This window comes from Tenrec ecaudatus, chromosome 1, assembly GCF_050624435.1.
Source record: "Tenrec ecaudatus isolate mTenEca1 chromosome 1, mTenEca1.hap1, whole genome shotgun sequence".
NCBI lineage: Eukaryota > Metazoa > Chordata > Mammalia > Afrosoricida > Tenrecidae > Tenrec > Tenrec ecaudatus.
In genome coordinates this window covers 201,632,877-201,654,431 of record NC_134530.1, presented here as the reverse complement: position 1 = coordinate 201,654,431, position 21,555 = coordinate 201,632,877, and the positions used below count along the sequence as shown (strand labels likewise).

Below are 21,555 nucleotides of genomic sequence, written 5' to 3'. Positions count from 1 at the left end.
ACCGCAACAGAAAGCAACTAGTCCCACCTTGAAGATCTTCTGACGTAAGAGCTCATGGGGACCCTGCCCTATAGGACAGAACTGCACCAATGGGTTTCTGAGGCTGTAACTCTTTATGAGACTAGAAAACCTCATCTTTCTTCCACAAGCCACTGGTGGCTTCAAACTGCTGACCTTGCAGCTGGTGGCCCAATGTATTACCACTAGACCATCTAGGTTCCTCTCGGGTTGCTGTAAGTCAGAATCAACACAATGGCAGTGAGTTTGGTTTTGAATTTGGAGTTTAAGGACTTGGTTTTTTTTTTCTTTAACACATTCTTTGCCATGAGTTCGTTAAAATCAATGCCTTCAGTATCTGACTGCCAGGATCTGTTTTAAACAATTTATACACATGAAAGGCCATTGCCTTCAAGTTTCTTCTGATTGGTAGTGACTTAAAGGACAGTGCAGAGTGTTACCATATGTTTTCCAAAACTGTAATCTTTAGGGAAGAAATCTGCCTTACCTTTCTCCCATAGAGCACCTGGGGGTTCAAAACACTAAACTTTCACTTAGCCAGGTAGTGTTTTAGCCACTCTGCCACTAGATCTCCTTTTATACACATTAGCCCCATTGAAATCTAACAGCAGTTCTATGAGGCAAATATTTTATGTTGGTGTACCAGGCAACAAACCGAAACTCAGAGATGTTAAGCAGTCAGTTCCATTTCACACAACAAGCATCGAGCACAAACTAAATTCCAAGATGTCAGATCACAATTATATTCTTTCCCCCTCGAAAAAAAATTCTTTGCATTGGGAGGTAATGCAGATATCATATCATTCCATAGTTCAAACAGTCCTGTACAATTGCTACCACAATCAGTTTCAAAATATTCTTTCTTCTTAAACTCCTTGATATCAGCTCCCCTTTATCCCCTCTCCCTCTCCCACTGTACCCCCCCCCCCAGGAACCCTTATTCTACTTGCTGTCTCTATAGGTTCATCAATTCTGGGTTTCAGATACCGAAAACAGAAAAAAAACATATAATAAAAATTAAAGAGGGTGACCCCCAATGATACACTACCTCAGAAGTAAACCCCAATATGAAGAAAAAGAGAAGGACACACACACACACACACAACACAGAAAATGTTGAAAGCCATATCAGGCCCAGTGTCTGGGAGGGGTCAACTGACAAGGTTTTAGCAATTATAGTCTGAAGGACATCATGCTTCTACGTAATGAAGATAAGATGTGCATTGCGATGGAAGGCGAGGCTGGACTGAGCGTTCTGGGAAGGAGCCAGAGGGAGACAAAGAAAAAGGGGGAGGGTAGGAGAGTGAGCAAAGAGACAATGTGGTGCTGAGGCCAGCACAGAAAAAAAGATTTCTAAAATAAACACAAAGGAAAATTTCAAAAAATAATAGTGTCTGAAACAATTGCTTTTCAAAAAATACTGTTTTTATGACACTGTGGTCAGCAAATAATGGAATCTCTGTGTTTCCTTCACAGTTTTACATAATTCTTCCATGTGGTCAACAGATTTTTTTTGTTAAGTGTGCTTTCTACTGTAAAACAGGAAGATCTATAAATAGAACTATAAATGAGGCATTGACATTTTCTGAACATATGCATCTTTGGTCAAAAGCAGTAACTGTCTCAGAAGACAGGATACTACAGAGATGCCTAAGGTTCTCATTCAAAACACAGACCGCTGACCCTGTTTGGCCTACATCCGTAATCAGTAGATCTATATTTACTTCCTTTAAGCCAATTCTGACTCAGAGCCATCCCATAAAGGGTTTCTGAGGCTATACATTTTTATGGGAGTGACAGCTCATCTTTCTCCCTCAGAGCAGAGACACAATCGCCCAGAGGTTAGCTGTTCAATGCATACCAGCAACACCACCAGACCTTCTGAGTGCAGCACGACTGACCTTCATTGTGAAGCACATAGTCCAGCCGATTATAATAATCAGCTGGGTCATTTGCTTACAATTCTCCTATTTCAATTTTAGGGAAATAAAAGTTGATATGATCACGTCTGACTCAATATCTGTATCTTTCAGTGGGTACATGGAAAACAAACTTGATGAAACGAATGAGGAAGAATGATAAAGGGTGAAAGGAACTTAGCCAAGAAAGAGAGGGATGCGATATGAGGTGTGTCCACATCTTCAACCAGCCAGTGATGGCTACTTCTCATTAACCACATCCCGGCCACAACACCAGGCCTCAGAGCTGCAAACCAGAAGTAAACGTCATGTTTACAGTGCCAGGTGGAAGAGCATAAAGAAGGAAAATATACCTTCACCTTCTGAGTCAAAGGAGCATTTGATTTTAAGGGGAAAAGGCTATAGAAACTTCACATTAAAAATTTTTTAAAAGAACGAAAGTTGTCCATCATTTAAACCATACAGCCAGTTTTTTCTCATCTGGCTAATTCATATGTTTATGCTTGCGGTCTTAGATCTGTGTTTCAGAAAACACACACACAAGCCGATGTAGAAAGCAAAGTGTGTGGAAAGAGGAGGCATGCAGATGGTAAACATCATTCGTTCACTTCACAAATATGTCAGCGAGTACTTTTTTGCCAGGAGTGACCTATCAAGAGGAAGTTGGGCTTTGAAAAAAAGCCAAGTCCTGAACTGCAGATTTGAATTATGGAAGTGAGTCAACGCTAATGGGCTCATTTGAGAAGCAAGAGCGATGGGAGACAAGCAGCTACTCTACGCCAGTGACGAGAAACTCCGTCACCCGATTATTACACAGGACTCATAAGGTCAGATTGTAGGTGGGGAAATTGCTCTTTGAGGCTTGATCTTTATTTGAATCTTTGAAGAAGAGGAATCTTCCTGAGCCAAACAAGAAAGCAGAAAGCACGGCTCCCTGGGAAGAAAGAGCGAGGAAAAGAAACCAACAAGTTGGAGTGACGGACTTGGTCAGAGATCTAGCTGTCTTTTCAACTTTTTAGGTTCTCAATGGTCTAACAAATCCCACCCTGGACAAAATAGAGAATCGTACGAACAAGTGAACAATACCAATTTTATATGTCAAAATACTGAGAGAAGTTTTTGTATTGGGATGCAGTTCAAAAGCTACCACTTTCTAGTCTCATTATTCATTGTCAGTTTAAGGGCATCACCATCTTAAAATAACGGGCTAGAAATGTCTCTAGTTTATGCCTCTGTGTCTTTAGTGATACCAAAATTAAAATTTCAAAAGGTTCTGTTCAGTGGGAAAACCCTAATAAATGAAAAGTTTGATCTTGCAATTTGCACCATTGCTAATCTCCCCAGTTAAATATCTGTAGCATTGGTGAGGTCGAGATGATAAAAAAAAGTCTTACGATACTGCTTTAAAATTGAATTGCGATCCTCCTTTGACTTAGCTCACTTTATTTACATCAAACATAACCTCATTGGCACCAGGCAAACAGATTGAAACTTTTTAAAAGAAAGAAATCAATTTATTTTTGACAGCAAACATTTAGCCTAATGTTTTGGAGCAATTCCTAGATGTGCACAAAGAATAAAAATAGAGAGAGAGAGAGAGATCCTCCAGAAATTTCACAATAAAAAGTTCTTCAAAAACTTAAAAATAGGTGCAATGTAGTTAATTACGCAGTATGGGCTTCTAGCTATAATCCCTTACGTGATGTATGATAAGTCAAGCCTCTACGCGTATAGTTAACATTCTACTTTAGAGGGAGTTCTCTACTAGACGCAGAGTAGGATAGAGCCTGAGTCTCCACCGGAACAGATGGGGTGAAATAAGCCAGCGCTGTTTGTTTCTTTGGGGGCATGATTTCTTGCAAGAGAAAAGCCCTACTTCTATGGAAGCCATCTCTCCTTGTCTGAGTCATCTCGGGAGCAGAGAGGGAAGTCCCAGCATCAGAAGGGCGCCAGTGGAGCATGTTCAAGGTCTCTGTCTGCAGTGGGTCGAGACGCTACAGCATGAACACCGTGGGACCGAGAATAGGATCTGGTCAAGACCAGCGGCCAAAGCAAGGAGATCATCAGACAGGCCCAAGGAGCACGACCAAGCCTATGAGGCTGTGAGGCTGTGAGGCTGTGTGGCAGGCTCGCTAGGCAGAAGCCAAGGGGCCACGTGGCTCAGAAGTTCAGGACAAGTGACATGGCTGCTGGCTGAGGACAGGTGTTGCTGTGAACCAATCCCTGTATCCTTATTGTTTACTGATCCCTGCCTTGTGGGAACCTAGTAACTCTCTTACTATGCTTGAATTGTCTGTGAGTTCTGTGGTCACTGCAATGACATCGAACCCACCATAGAAGTGGAATGACGTGGGAGGAATGAATGATTGATGCCAGAATAAGAAAGGGGAATAGAGGCACGTCTGACCCTCTCTTTTGGCAACTGACCTTGGGCACATTTGGAGATGGAGCTTCCTCCTTTTTGTGTAGTGAGGGGTGGTCAGATGTATTCCCCATGCTGTTTTCTCATTAAAAAGGATGTTTTGCTTTTTTTCCTTTGCTCCTGATCCCTTATCCTACACTTGTGAAGTCATGAGTATAAGCAGAATTGAATTCTGAGTCTCTGACTCATCTTCAGCTTGATTATTTCTAGCCAAACAGGTGTTGAAGGGTAGATGTAATGTGTGGGCAGTCACTCTTTTACATCTCATCCTTTCATCTCAATCTTGACAAGCAAAAATGCAGGGGGTGTGGGATACACGTTCATGCTCCTATAAGGGTGGCATGAAACTACATGCACCAGAAATAGCTCCTGAATTCCAGGGTTACGGAACTCACTCATAAACCTTAGGAGCTTAAGGAGCGCCTGTTTAAAGTTATAACAGGTCTACATGTCACTTGAGCTTTGTCAGGGTAATACATTATGTGATTCATGACAGAAGCTTACAGCACCTTCTAAATTCTTTGTTTTATTCCAGGCATTCTCCATTTACTTACTAATATCCACTTTGCTCATTGGTAACTTGAGACCCTGGCTTGAAATAAAGATGAACCGTAAACTGTAAGAATCACAACAAATCACAGCCAAAAAGATCTCAGAAGGAAAATCCACCCTAATACTCAGCCAAAACATCATTACTCTGAATAGCTGTGTTATAACCATTATGAGCTTCAAGTCAAGCCAAGTCAAATGAGAGTGAGTCCATTTAAGTAAAAACACACACAACCTCGCGTGCTTCAAAACAGAACTGAGCACCACAGGGTGTTTACGGTCTAGGAGTAAAACAGGGCAGTCGTGCGTCCCATGATGTTGCTATGAATCAGAATGAATGTAACGTCAATGGGTTTCAGTTTGGTTTTGATGTTTGCAAAGTAGATTGCCAAGTCTTTCTTCAGAGGCACCTCTGGGTGCATTCAAATGGCCCAACTTTTGGAGATGTGGTTTACACCACTCAGGGCCACTGATGACCTTGACGTAGCGCCCTTCAAAAATGTAATCCACGCCAGTGCCTTTATTAGCTTCATCTATCGTGTTTGCTACAAAGGCAGACCAATTAGATTCCTTAGAGGGCATTTAGAAATCCTCATTTCAAACAACTTGACCTGGTAATTCTTAAGCACACAGAAGAATTACCCCCTTGGCAGCTTTGAAATAATAAATAATATACATCGTCTTGTTTTTAAAACATCAGTGTTTACTCTGTAATTATGAGTGTAAATTCTTTTTTTTAAGTTCCTGGGTCATGTGAAAAATATCCAGTAAATGACTGACATTGTTCAACAAAATAAAGGTTTTGTCTACTGTGTTATGAGGAACCACTAACTTCTGGCTTCTTTTCTTCTGCTTCCCTTTTCTCTGAGATCTTGGCCCTTCCAATTCTACCTTGGTTTTGAAATCCAGTCCTCCGAGAAAGCCAAAACGCAATCTGATTCGGTGCATTGATTCTGTGCATTCTTTGCTATATCTCACATCGTCCCAATTGCCAGTCCCCTCCACATAAACACACAGTAACAACAGGACCTACTTAGAGCGTAAAAATGTTTTGTTGGGGCGCGGGGGTGGGGATTGGGGTGGGGTGGTTGGGAGGACTGTCAGAAAATGTTCTTTAAAATAGTGATAGTTTCTTCTAAATTATTTATTAATTGGGCCATATTAAGATAGGATTGTTTTTCTCCCTGAGAAAAAAGAACATTCAAACAACAAGTCTAACAAAATGCACTTGTTCTATATGTCCCTCCTCTGAACCAAGTACATGTTCAAGAAAGTTATAATCAAATTATGTTTTGTTGCCTGAAAAAGGCACCTTTTCATTGAAAAGTATATGCAATCTAGATAGATGAATTGAAGCAAAGAGCACTCAATAAAATACTTTATTCATTACCAAAAGAAATGAAACGAGGCTTTCAGAACACCCACTAGGTCTACTCCAATGACTTCTCATCAGAAATCTTGAATTTTTACATCGGGGTTGAACAAATTCCACATCCGTTGCCATGGGATGGATTCCGACTCGTGGCAACCCCTCTGTTCGAGATCAGAACCGGGCCGTGGGCTGCACTGACTTAGCCTTTTAGGAACCATCCACCAGGACCTTCCGTAAATGCCAGCTCAGCAGCCAGTGGCCAAGCAGGTACACCTCAGAGACCTCCACCTGGTTAGCTCAGCAGCTTTTACATGCTTCACTTCTAAAATCTTATGTAACTTCTCATATCTTTTTATTTTTGAAGAGAATCGCTATTGTGCTATACATTGCTGAAGCAAAGTCCACCTTCTATTTAGTTCTCGACTTGATCGAAAACAAGCACCCGAGTTCATAATTCCCATTTCTCACATGACTGCTTAAGCATGGACAATTTTTGTAGCATACCCAGCACAACCGAGCTGAGGACAAAACTCAGATGGATATTTCCTTGGGGAAACAAAAAGCGAAGGACTAGATAGGATATTTCACATTCCTTTCTCTGTATCTCACAACCTTAAAAATATGTTTGTTCCTTTTAAAATTCTTCCCTAGTGAAAAGCATCCATATGCTCTGCTTTTAATCCCACACCATCCCAACTCCTCTCAGATATCTCTCACTTTCTTCCCCCTCCAAACTTGCATCTGTAAACATTTACTTTACCCTGACTACTTCCTGTCAACCTATAAATATAATTGAGCCTTAAGCATCCTAAACTACAGACACAGTTGAATTGACCATGCCTCTTCCTCAAGACCTCTCCTGTTCTCCATCAACCGTAATGGGGTCGGGGCAGGAGGGAGGGGTAGACACACGCAGTTCATTCTCATGCTTTTAAAGGACATCATCTTCCCATAATTGTCACCCGATTGTGTTCTGACTTCTCCAATTACTGTCAACAATCTATTGTCCAGCCAATGGCATCAGTGTCAAATTCAATGAGCTGTTCCACAATCTTCACTTCATTTGATATATATATATATATATATATATATATAAAGGGTATTATATATAATATATGTGTATCTATATATGTATATATAATATATATGTATATATATAATACCCTTTTTTCTTTCCCTGGATGTGCTGTGGAGTAAGGCACTGGGATGCGAGTCACCAGCTCAGTAGTTCAAACCCACCAGCTGCTTCAGGGGAGAAAGAGGAAGCTGTCTGTTTCTGTAAGAGTTAGACTATCTACATAGAGTCACTATAAATCAGAATCAACTCATTGACATTGAGATTTTTGTCTGTGTATGTCTACAGAATTATTCCCTGGTGATTTCCTATCTGAGATGCTTTTTCTTTGTATATTTTAGTAGATTTTTTTCCCTTCAGCTCATCACTAAATTACTGGCTATTTCTGTGGACATCATAAAACTATCAGAATTCTTCAAGAATAATTAAATACATTAAAATTATATTTCTCTTGCAATCAAAACCAATTTCTAAAGAATCATCACAGCTATGTGTCTAGTTCAGCAGCAGCAGCATGTCACATGGTACACAATCAATCCTGTACTCTAAGTAATTTCAGGTCCTTTTAAGCAGATTATCTTCAATCATTGGAATAGCAGTCATAATACCAAAAACCCAAACTAAACTTCTGCCCCTGAATAGATTCTGACTCATAGTGACCATACAGGACAGGGGAGAATAGCCCCCGTGGGTCTCTGAGCTGTACAGGTGCAGCAGTCTGACACATGCTTCTCTTCTGGGACCGCAGCTGAGCTTGGGCTAGGAATAAAGTGATTAACTGCTGTGCCACCTGCAGCTGGCGTGGCGCTCTCCACATTAACCTCAAGACTGCAAGAAGGAAGTAGCACAATCATGACATATAGGTTATTGGTCACACGACCATATGTGATCTACCTCTGCATCATGCATTTGAAAGAATTCAATTATTTTTATTCAGTCTGAACTAATTCTGCATTTTGAATCTCTCCCTTATTTTTGGCTTCTATATGAATAAGATTGCCTTCCTAATCTACAACGGTGAGCTCCAACTCTACTCTGAGTTCTAGTAGGCATCGGCTCTTGAATGTCTGGAAGATATGTCAAACTCATTATGTACAAAACAAACTTTTCCCCCACGTTTATTGCCCTAAATGCAAAGTAAAAAATATAAAAAGCAAAGAATTAAAAATATAAAGCCTTATTCTTTGACTTAACCTGGCCTGTCTGTTCCATCATTCCTCGTCTTACTTATGATGCCCTCATTTCTGCCTACCAGAACTAGAAGCCTGGAAGTTTTTCCCGTTTCCTCATAGCTCCCACATTCAATATGCCTCTACCTCCGACCTCTTAAATGCTTCTCACTGGTGGCTCCTTAATTCTACTCAAAATACCGTTATCCCAGTTCAATTAAGTGCAACCTCTCACTTTGATCATTAAAACAATTTTCCATCATCAAAACCCACAGACACCCCAATTATTTTCCAAAATGCACTGTTGGCCTCCTGATGTTCCACCCTCAAACATCTTCCTGCCCACGAAGCATGGTCAAAGAGGCATACGAGGTCCTGCACGGTGCACACCAGCTTCTTCTAGTCATGCTGCTCTCCCACTACACACTGGAACGCCATGCTTGCAAACTGACAGCTTACTCAATATTTCATTCTACGCAGAACACTTTTGATTGATCCATAAGAATATCCCAGCTGGGGGCATGGTGGACACGTTGGCTCAGGCAACCCAGAGGAAGTCTGAAAGGGGTTCAGAGGAGGGGCCGAACCCCACTCAGAGGAACAGGGAGCGGTGTTGGAAGTGGCACTGCCCCTCCGACTGCTTACCGTGCTCTGGCATCACAGTGCAGAGAGTGCTGAGCGTGAAGGACAAAACAATGCTCTGACATGGGAAAGGGAAGAAGGCTCTTGGGGATAGGAGTGGGACAAAGAGGATGCCTTGTGATCTCAGAGAAGAGACCGCGTCAAGGGGAGCAGGCACCCCAGCTCCTGAGCGGCAGCCCTGATCTCCAGGAAGCAGTTCTCGAACATCAGTAGTACCTAATATCACCTGTCCCCTCCAAACCACCGTGGTTTGCTCTGCCACAAAGTCTCTGTGCCAAGACCTCTGGCTGATTTGAGAGACCGGAGACAATTACAAGGCCATCACTTTGCCCCACCTGGAGTCCCAGAACCTCAGTATTCAGTGGGGCTATACCATTCTTGAGAAACAGACCTAAGCAAACAGGATTGTTTTTGAGAACCCAAATGTTTCCCATGGCTTTGCCCTCATCCCTGACCTCACATGGAACCACCAGCAGCTCAATCACCCATGCCTGATTGCCTCTGCCCCCTGCCACCTCCCTCTCGGACCTCATTCCGGAACACCTGCCTCTGCTCAAGAAGGTCCTCAGGGAAGGTCAGGAAGCCATCCTGCAGTGCTACCAGGGAAGGGGACAGCCTCCGGGGGTACTTGCATGACCTGCCCTCGACTACCTCCTGCTTGTGCCCTTCATGGCCCTTTGAGGCCCCCAGCTCTGGAATGGAGCAGATGAATCTGCTGGCAGAGGTGATTGAAAACCGGGAAAGTGACCCAAAGCCCTATCAGCAGCACACCCTCACCTTTGCCCTCAGGACAGATGATAGCTCCTGCTCTCGCTTCTGCAGGAGCTTAGAAAAGCCGAGTTGCCTCAAAGGTTGTCTAAAAACACAGATAAGTGGGGCTGGGGAAAAGCAATATTTGTGAACATTTTAAAAATGTATTTTGTAAGAGCTTATTCCTAGGAATTAAACTTTGGGATCACTAACAAAGAAAAAGAAAGGTTACCCCATACTTTGCTGCAAGATGAAAAAGAGTTTTGGGGATAAAATATTTTAAAATGTAGTCTAGGACTCATCGCCAAAAGAGCCCATTATTAATTGAATCAATAACTGTTATACATCTGCTATGTGGTTAGCACTTGTTCACTCATCTGAAGAAGTGTGAAAGAAACAAACATAATAATTATGGTATATAACTTCATTGACTGTCTATATCATACCAAGAAGGTGGTGTAAGGTAGTGATTAAATGAGAGCTCGGAAATTAGCTGATTGAACTCAAGTTTCCCTTTCATTATTAACCAGTCAATACAAACTTACTCAAATGTATGCATCAACCAGTAGAGCTAGCGATGAAGAAATTGAAGCACGCTGCCAATCTCGTCAGTCTAAAATGGAGCAAACATGCAGTGAAGATGCTCTGAGAATTACTGGCGAATGGAATGTGAAAGTTAGACAAAAAGAGGAAGGAACTGTCGTTGAAATCAAACTGACTACATCTGTGGAAAGAGACAATGGAGAAGTTTACTATCAGCAGCTAAAATGATGCCAAGAGCCAACTGGGAAACAGACCACCAGTTCCATGTAAGTTCACAAGGAAACTGAAGAAATTACAAATCCACAGGCGCCAAAATAAGACATTGACTATATCCACCCAAATATCAACAATATCTCAAGAAAAGACTTGGCACATTGAACACTCATGACAGAAAACTTGATGAGCTGTGGGATGAAATCAAGAATCTCACACCTGAAAGAAGAAAGAGGTCATTAAAGAGACAAGGAAGAAAAAATCAAAATGGATGTCAAAGAAACTCTGAAACTTGCTCTTAATCATAGCTAAGGCAAATGGAAGGAATGATGAAGTCATCCAGCTGAACAGAAACTTTCAAAGAGGAATTCGAGAAAACAAACTAAAATATTATAATGAAATGAGCAAAGACTTAGAAAACCAAAAGGGAAGAACCCATTTAGCGTATCTTAAACGAAAAGAACTGAAGAACAAATTCAAGCCTCAAGTTGCTATATTGAAAGATTCTTGGGGGAAATTATTGAAGGATGTAGGAAGCAGCAAAAGAAGATGGAAATAATGCAGTCACTATGCCAAGAATTCTTCAGCATGCAACAACTCAAGAGCAGCACATGGTCCAACCAATGGCACTAGAGGAGGAAGTGCAAGCCATACTGAAGGCGTGGCCCAAAGGCAAGGCTCCAGGAATTAATGGGAAACCAATCGAAGTGCTTCAACAGGCGGCTGAAGCTCTGGAAGCACTCATCTGGCTATACTGAGGAATTTGGAAGACAAAATGTAGGAATCAAGGTTCCATTAAAGGAATGTTAAAGGTTTTCTTCTGCTCATAAGCCCTGCGGACCTCAGAATATGCAAAGAAGGGCAGCTTTACAGCTGTGAATGGCACAGTCATTTAAAAATTAGGAATTTGATCCCAATCTTGCTCTGCATTTATCTACAATAAAATATCACTTCCCTTCAGGCATTATGAAATTTAAAAGCTTGAAGGTTTTCAGAAACCTAAATAATCAATACAATCTTCTAAAAATTTCTTCAAATAATTTTTTCCAGGATTCTTTTCCCCTAAAGTTTAAATCCAACAAGTTGTGTTGCCCAAGAAAAGTTAGTTCTATCTGCCAACCTACAACTGCCCTCGTGCCTCCTGATATACTTACTCTGTGATGAAAATGGCTTCAGGAGCCAGTACAAGAAAGTGACAAAATGACAGAGTCTGGTTGGTGCCCTCCAGAGGCAGGAGAGGCCCAAGGTGGGACTCTCCCTGGAGTCTTATAGGAAGAAGGCATGTGGATCCATTGTAGACAAAAGACCTCCAGACTTACATACAATGTGGGTTTCTTGTTTGTTATGTTCTAATGGCACCCTGGTGACACTGTCAGGGTAAGGGTTACAGCTGCGGGCTGAAACGCCAACATTTCAAATGACCAGCTGTTCCGGGGAGACAGAGGAGGTGTTCATCTCTAAGAAATATCCATAGTGTCCGTCTCTAGGAAATATCCATAGTGTTCTTCTCTAGGAAATATCCATAGTGTCCGTCTCTAGGAAATATCCATAGTGTCCTTCTCTAGGAAATATCCATAGTGTCCTTCTCTAGGAAATATCCATAGTGTTTGTCTCTAGGAAATATCCATAGTGTCCTTCTCTAGGAAATACCCACATTGTCCGTCTCTAGGAAATATCCATAGTGTCCGTCTCTAGGAAATATCCATAGTGTTCTTCTCTAGGAAATACCCATATTGTCCGTCTCTAGGAAATATCCATAGTGTCCGTCTCTAGGAAATATCCATAGTGTCCTTCTCTAGGAAATATCCATAGTGTTCGTCTCTAGGAAATATCCATAGTGTTCTTCTCTAGGAAATACCCATATTGTCCGTCTCTAGGAAATATCCATAGTGTCCTTCTCTAAGAAATATCCATAGTGTCCTTCTCTAGGAAATATCCATAGTGTTTGTCTCTAGGAAATACCCATGGTGTCCATCTCTAGGAAATATCCATAGTGTTCTTCTCTAGGAAATATCCATAGTGTTCTTCTCTAGGAAATATCCATAGTGTTCGTCTCTAGGAAATATCCATAGTGTCCTTCTCTAGGAAATACCCATGGTGTCCATCTCTAAGAAATACCCATATTGTCCGTCTCTAGGAAATAACCACATTGTCCGTCTCTAGGAAATAACCATGGTGTCCTTCTCTAGGAAATATCCATAGTGTCCTTCTCTAGGAAATATCCATAGTGTCCTTCTCTAGGAAATATCCATAGTGTTCTTCTCTAGGAAATACCCATATTGTCCGTCTCTAGGAAATATCCATAGTGTCCTTCTCTAAGAAATATCCATAGTGTCCTTCTCTAGGAAATATCCATAGTGTTTGTCTCTAGGAAATACCCATGGTGTCCATCTCTAGGAAATATCCATAGTGTTCTTCTCTAGGAAATATCCATAGTGTTCTTCTCTAGGAAATATCCATAGTGTTCGTCTCTAGGAAATATCCATAGTGTCCTTCTCTAGGAAATACCCATGGTGTCCATCTCTAAGAAATACCCATATTGTCCGTCTCTAGGAAATAACCACATTGTCCGTCTCTAGGAAATAACCATGGTGTCCTTCTCTAGGAAATATCCATAGTGTCCTTCTCTAGGAAATATCCATAGTGTCCTTCTCTAGGAAATATCCATAGTGTTCGTCTCTAGGAAATATCCATGGTGTCCGTCTCTAGGAAATAACCATAGTGTCCTTCTCTAGGAAATAACTATAGTGTCCTTCTCTAGGAAATATCCATAGTGTCCTTCTCTAGGAAATAACCATAGTGTCCTTCTCTAGGAAATAACCATAGTGTCCTTCTCTAGGAAATAACCATAGTGTCCTTCTCTAGGAAATATCCATAGTGTTCGTCTCTAGGAAATATCCATAGTGTTCTTCTCTAGGAAATATCCATAGTGTCCTTCTCTAGGAAATACCCATGGTGTCCATCTCTAGGAAATACCCATATTGTCCGTCTCTAGGAAATAACCATAGTGTCCTTCTCTAGGAAATATCCATAGTGTCCTTCTCTAGGAAATATCCATAGTGTTCGTCTCTAGGAAATATCGATAGTGTTCGTCTCTAGGAAATATCCATAGTGTTCTTCTCTAGGAAATATCCATAGTGTTCTTCTCTAGGAAATATCCATGGTGTCCATCTCTAGGAAATAACCATAGTGTCCTTCTCTAGGAAATATCCATAGTGTCCTTCTCTAGGAAATAACCATAGTGTCCTTCTCTAGGAAATATCCATAGTGTCCTTCTCTAGGAAATAACCATAGTGTCCTTCTCTAGGAAATATCCATAGTGTCCTTCGCTAGGAAATACCCATGGTGTCCTTCTCTAGGAAATATCCATAGTGTTCGTCTCTAGGAAATAACCATAGTGTCCTTCTCTAGGAAATATCCATAGTGTCCTTCTCTAGGAAATACCCATGGTGTCCTTCTCTAGGAAATATCCATAGTGTCCTTCTCTAGGAAATAACCATAGTGTCCTTCTCTAGGAAATATCCATAGTGTCCTTCTCTAGGAAATACCCATGGTGTCCTTCTCTAGGAAATATCCATAGTGTCCGTCTCTAGGAAATAACCATAGTGTCCTTCTCTAGGAAATAACCATAGTGTCCTTCTCTAGGAAATAACCATAGTGTCCTTCTCTAGGAAATATCCATAGTGTTCGTCTCTAGGAAATATCCATAGTGTTCGTCTCTAGGAAATATCCAAAGTGTCCTTCTCTAGGAAATACCCATGGTGTCCATCTCTAGGAAATACCCATATTGTCCGTCTCTAGGAAATAACCATAGTGTCCTTCTCTAGGAAATATCCATAGTGTCCTTCTCTAGGAAATATCCATAGTGTTCGTCTCTAGGAAATATCCATAGTGTTCGTCTCTAGGAAATATCCATAGTGTTCTTCTCTAGGAAATATCCATAGTGTTCTTCTCTAGGAAATATCCATGGTGTCCATCTCTAGGAAATATCCATAGTGTTCGTCTCTAGGAAATATCCATAGTGTTTGTCTCTAGGAAATACCCATGGTGTCCATCTCTAGGAAATACCCATATTGTCCGTCTCTAGGAAATAACCATAGTGTCCTTCTCTAGGAAATATCCATAGTGTTCGTCTCTAGGAAATATCCATAGTGTTCGTCTCTAGGAAATATCCATAGTGTTCGTCTCTAGGAAATATCCATAGTGTTCTTCTCTAGGAAATATCCATGGTGTTCTTCTCTAGGCAATATCCATGGTGTCCATCTCTAGGAAATAACCATAGTGTCCTTCTCTAGGAAATATCCATAGTGTCCTTCTCTAGGAAATATCCATAGTGTCCGTCTCTAGGAAATATCCATAGTGTCCGTCTCTAGGAAATATCCATAGTGTCCGTCTCTAGGAATATCCATAGTGTCCGTCTCTAGGAAATATCCATAGCGTCCATCTCTAGGAAATATCCATAGTGTTCGTCTCTAGGAAATATCCATAGTGTTTGTCTCTAGGAAATACCCATGGTGTCCATCTCTAGGAAATACCCATATTGTCCGTCTCTAGGAAATAACCATAGTGTCCTTCTCTAGGAAATATCCATAGTGTTCGTCTCTAGGAAATATCCATAGTGTTCGTCTCTAGGAAATATCCATAGTGTTCGTCTCTAGGAAATATCCATAGTGTTCTTCTCTAGGAAATATCCATGGTGTCCATCTCTAGGAAATAACCATAGTGTCCTTCTCTAGGAAATATCCATAGTGTTCGTCTCTAGGAAATATCCATAGTGTCCGTCTCTAGGAAATATCCATAGTGTCCGTCTCTAGGAAATATCCATAGTGTCCGTCTCTAGGAAATATCCATAGTGTCCGTCTCTAGGAAATATCCATAGTGTCCTTCTCTAGGAAATACCCATGGTGTCCTTCTCTAGGAAATATCCATAGTGTTCGTCTCTAGGAAATAACCATAGTGTCCTTCTCTAGGAAATAACCATAGTGTTCGTCTCTAGGAAATATCCATAGTGTTCGTCTCTAGGAAATATCCATAGTGTCCGTCTCTAGGAAATACCCATGGTGTCCTTCTCTAGGAAATATCCATAGTGTCCGTCTCTAGGAAATAACCATAGTGTCCTTCTCTAGGAAATAACCATAGTGTCCTTCTCTAGGAAATAACCATAGTGTCCTTCTCTAGGAAATATCCATAGTGTCCGTCTCTAGGAAATAACCATAGTGTCCTTCTCTAGGAAATAACCATAGTGTCCTTCTCTAGGAAATATCCATTGTGTCCTTCTCTAGGAAATACCCATGGTGTCCTTCTCTAGGAAATATCCATAGTGTCCGTCTCTAGGAAATAACCATAGTGTCCTTCTCTAGGAAATAACCATAGTGTCCTTCTCTAGGAAATATCCATAGTGTCCTTCTCTAGGAAATACCCATGGTGTCCTTCTCTAGGAAATATCCATAGTGTTCGTCTCTAGGAAATATCCATAGTGTTCGTCTCTAGGAAATATCCATAGTGTCCTTCTCTAGGAAATACCCATGGTGTCCATCTCTAGGAAATACCCATATTGTCCGTCTCTAGGAAATAACCATAGTGTCCTTCTCTAGGAAATATCCATAGTGTCCTTCTCTAGGAAATATCCATAGTGTTCGTCTCTAGGAAATATCCATAGTGTTCGTCTCTAGGAAATATCCATAGTGTTCTTCTCTAGGAAATATCCATAGTGTTCTTCTCTAGGAAATATCCATGGTGTCCATCTCTAGGAAATAACCATAGTGTCCTTCTCTAGGAAATATCCATAGTGTCCTTCTCTAGGAAATATCCATAGTGTCCGTCTCTAGGAAATATCCATAGTGTCCGTCTCTAGGAAATATCCATAGTGTCCGTCTCTAGGAATATCCATAGTGTCCGTCTCTAGGAAATATCCATAGCGTCCATCTCTAGGAAATATCCATAGTGTTCGTCTCTAGGAAATATCCATAGTGTTTGTCTCTAGGAAATACCCATGGTGTCCATCTCTAGGAAATACCCATATTGTCCGTCTCTAGGAAATAACCATAGTGTCCTTCTCTAGGAAATATCCATAGTGTTCGTCTCTAGGAAATATCCATAGTGTTCGTCTCTAGGAAATATCCATAGTGTTCGTCTCTAGGAAATATCCATAGCGTTCTTCTCTAGGAAATATCCATAGTGTCCGTCTCTAGGAAATATCCATAGTGTTCTTCTCTAGGAAATACCCATATTGTCCGTCTCTAGGAAATATCCATAGTGTTCTTCTCTAGGAAATATCCATAACGTCCGAACCCTCCATGGGGCTGCTGTGAGTCTTCATAAACTCGATGGCAGTGGCTTCTGTGTTGTTTGAGTAGCTGGATTTATTCAGTTCATTACAGGATCTTAAAATTATTCATATTTTCCCACATAAATTTTTGTGAACACTGTAGTGGTCCCTTGCCCTATAATTACCCATTTACTCTCCTTCTTTTCTAGATTGTAAACTACACAAGGCATAGATTATTTTTGTCTTAATCACCATTATCTTTCCAATGTCTCTTCCACAGTGAGTAAATATACAATACAAATTAAAGAAGAAAGAGAGCAAGCCTCCTCAATCTATATTCAGTTAAGATTTTAAAAATATCTATTATACTGTGTGTCATAGTTTTCAGTTTAAAAAACACTGCAGCATTCCGTAACTGCACTGAAATTCAGTTCCACAATGAAAAATAGCTACATTCAGTCCTGAATTCAGACTAGACCTCGTTATCTTGCACAATTTCTATTTTCCCTACCTCCTTTTTAAAAGAAGCAGAAATTCAGTGGCCACAATGTGGAAGCCCTTTTACTTGCTTGTAAAATACGGATTGTGGTCAGGTTTGTGTGTTCCATTTCGTATACGCACAAAGAGCACTCTGTTGCCAACAGAAATATAGCAAGCCCACACCTTCTGGTGGAAGAGGAAAATGATACAGCATCTAGAGTCTAACAAACATTGATCCACACGGAGCACCAACCTCCCCATTTAAGTAGCTTCCAGAGTTAATACTACAACATGAGTGCAAACACCATATATGTGTGTGTGTGTGTGTGTGTGTGTTTGTATGTGTGTGTGTGCGTGTGTGTTTGTAAATCATTCCGGGTCAAGTTTTAAGGTGAACTTCACATGGTCCCTTCCTCATTTCTGGTTAAATCTGAGCCTTTAGCAATTAGCAACCAACAGAGGAAGGGGCTGGCAGGTACCATGTTCCTGGCACTTCGTGCGAAATCAAAGAAGATTTGAGCCATTCTAACTAAAATGTCAGCACTGACTCCTCAAAATGTAGTTCATGGGCTGTGCCTGATCTTGTTATGACGTGTCAATAATGCAGAAGTATAGCTTTGAATAGAGCTAGTCACTGCAAGGTCACTGTGAATTGGAATTGACTCCATAGCAGCGAGTTTGTTTGTGAATCAGGGTATCGTGTTATGATGATTTATCAATGAATAAACTTGGAAATAGGCATAAAACACACTGCAATGACTCACAGCGACCCCCTGTGGATTTCTGAAACTATAACTGTTTATGGAAGTAGAAAGCCCAGTCATTTTCCTGCGGAAATGCCGACCAGGCAGTTTGCAGCCCAAAGCATAACCACTACACCACCAGGGCTCTTAGGAAAATAGGGATAAGCTTAGTTTTACATTAAAAAGGAGAGAAAGCAAAGAAACAGGTTTTGAGAGGTTTTTTAAAACCAGGAATTACTTGCTTTGGGTGGGACACTTTAGTTTACTACAAATGCTTTCACGTTTCTTGAAATAGTCTCCACACGTATAGACAAAACAGAAAAGTCCAATAGCAACTTATGTGCTTTACCAACATGTAAAATTTTATGGAAAATGTCTTTCTTTTTTAATGAATGCACTTTAGATTTATAAAGTACAAAAGAGATGTGCTATCCGGGTCTTTGGAGACTTTTAGAATGCTATAGTTCTATTCTTGTTCATCTTCAAAGATCATCCATATTTGAGTTCCCCAAATTCAGCTTGGGGGGAAATTTCTACCCCTCAAGCTCACTGAGCAATATCATCAAAACGTCTCCAAAAGTGCTAGCTAATAATGATGACACACTACAGTCTCCTACAGTTTCTCAAAGCCAACTCCATGGCACAGTGTACCGGCCCTGTACCTTTTCAGATTAACCTTACATTGAATCAATCCTCTAAAACTTCCTCTTGCCTCCTTTTGTATTTCCTGAGGTCCTGCAAACTCATTAAGGGAGTATAAGCTCACTGTCGTTGAGGTGTTTCTGACTCAGAGTGACCCTGTAGGACTGGGTAGAACTGCCCCTGGGAGATTCAAAGACTGTCGCTCTTTACAGGGACCGAAAGCCTCCTCTTTTTCCAGCGGAGCAACTAGTGGTTCTGACTCTGACGTTAACAACCCACTATGCCACCAGGGATCTAAAGGGTTGACACCAACCTCTGTGCACACAAAAGACATACAATAATTCATATAAGAAGAAAGCAAGTTACAAATGCCAAATAAATGTTTGACAGCACTCCCTGACACGCCTCCCTTCTCTTATTGTCCAGTAGCTGGTGTTCTATGGGTCCTTCGCTTTAAAAAGATAGCCTCAGGAGACCGAGGGTCTACTCTGTGTTTTGTACACTGTAAACATCCACAATGCACCTATGATCTGTTCATGAGGAGAACTGAGTGGAGTTCTTATTTGCCCACTGCTATCAATCCCAATCCAGATGGGTTTAAAATGACATCTGCCACAGTCTCTCTCCCCTGCCTTAATGATAATAATCACCGCTGAAGTGCCGGAGGCTAAAGGGGAAGTTAATCAGAATATAGCTCAATGAAGCACACAGGTTATGGAGTTTGAACTGCTGTTGGATTCATCCAGGAGGCACAGCTCTGTGCCGACAGGAAAGGGTGCTGCTGCTTTGTTTAAGAGATCATGCAGATGGCTGTCTTTTTTAAGGCAAATTAGTTTCATCTTTTGCATGCCTGGAAAATTACTGACTTCCAACTAACAGTACAACGTCTTCCCTTGTAAAGTATGTGCCTCTTGTAGAGGTCACTTAGACTGCCAGTTTCCAAGTGTGGATTCTAATGTGCCTTCTCTTTCTCAGCAGCCTTTCTGCTAGGAGACTGTCATTTTGTCAGCAAAATAAGTTAAGAAAGACAGAGGCAAAGGAGTGATTGTATTGGTTGGGTTACATAGAAGATGAGAATTCTAATATAATATTCTAATATAGATTTCTGATAAACTAGATTTCAAGAAATTACTATGCTTCCTTTGACCCTCAAAAAAACAAAATTCAGCTCTAAGATTTGCCATTAACCAGTTTCTCATTGCCCTGCTTATGTATAAAATTTACTAACTTACTAACCTATTCTCACTCTGTGGAGGTTTGCACACAAAGCTTACCTTCTTTATATTTTTAACTTCTTCCTCCCAATTGATCCCTTCCAATTTACATTTCAGCATGCTCAAGTCCATCCTGTTGGAGTTAAAATCTACAGTCCTCCAAAAGACTTAGCAAAACGGACCATCTTTTTTTACAAATGCAAATCCAGTCGTGTCATTTGCTCCTGAACTACCATCAAATGATTTCCATTGCATTGATAATCAAACCCCACTATTTACCCTTGTCTTGCTAGTGTTTGTCATCCTGGTCTATCTGCTCAGCTGCACCTGTTCACTCCAGCCTTTAGCAGTGCTTCTCAACCTTCCTAATGCCGCGACCTTCAATACAGTTCCTCATGTGGTGGTGACCCTCCAACCATAAAGTGATTTCCGTTGCTGCTTCATCACTGTAATTTTGCAACTGTTATGAATAGGACGACCCCTGTGAAATGGGTCATTCGATCCATAAGGGGTCACGACCCACAGGTTGAGAACCACTGCAAGGCGATCTCACCAACTCTCTGTCACGGAGTCATTGCTCATTTATAGCAACGCTTCAGGACAGAGGAGAACTGCATGTGTAAAGCTTGATGGGAGTAACAGCCGCATTGTCCTTCTACAGAGCAGCTGGTGGCTTCTACAGCTCATCTTGAGATTAGCAGCCCAACATGCCACCCACTGAACCACCTGGGCATTTTCTAGAGACAATGGACCTATTCAAATTCTTTTCAAGCTCTCAGCTTTTCTCTTGCGTTTGAACATGTTACTTTCACTGCCTGGGATTTCTCTCTCCTCTCCTAACAATATACTCTTCCTGTAGAAGCCAATTCTAAGACAAATGGGTGCATAAGCAAAAGTAGCGAAGAAAGCTATCAAAAGATATACTGTCTGGGGTCTTAAGGGCTTGAAGGTAAACAAGCAGCCATCTAGCTGAGAGGCAACAAAGCCCACGTGGAAGAAGCACGCCAGCCTGTGCGGTCACAAGGTGTTGAAGAGATCAGGTATAAGGCATCATCAGAACCAAAAATCTTATCATAGTGAATGAGTGGGGGGAGTGCAGAGTGGAGACCCAAAGCCATTTGTAGGCCACTGGATATCCCCTCGCAAAAGGATCTCAGGGAGGAGATGAGCCAGTCAGGGTGCCATGTAGATAAAGAATACTTTCCTCTAGTTCCTAAATGCTTCTCCCCCTCCAACCCCCCACCTTACTATCATGATCCCAATTCTACCTTACAAATCTGGCTAGACCAGAGAATGTACACTGATACAGAGAGGAACTGGAAACACAGGGAATCCAGGGCAGATGATCCCTTTAGGACTAGTGGTGTGAGTGGAGATAACTAGGAACATAGAGGAAAGTGAGTTGGAAAGGGGGAGCAGATTACAAGGAGCTAAATATGACCTCCTCCCTGAGAGAAGAACAATAGAAAAGTGGGTGAAGGGAGACATCAGACAGGGCAAGATATGACCAAAAATAATTTATAAATTATCAAGGGT

General features: G+C 41.2%; 1 protein-coding gene and 1 pseudogene across 1 annotated transcript in view; one reads left to right on the top strand and one right to left on the bottom strand.

Moving 5' to 3' along the window:
* PLA2G4A (phospholipase A2 group IVA) overlaps positions 1–21,555 on the bottom strand; it is a 170,888-nt gene that overhangs the window by 104,954 nt on the left and 44,379 nt on the right. The gene's annotated exons all lie outside the window — the stretch shown is intronic.
* Positions 9,046–10,105, top strand: LOC142429489 (m7GpppX diphosphatase pseudogene; annotated as a pseudogene).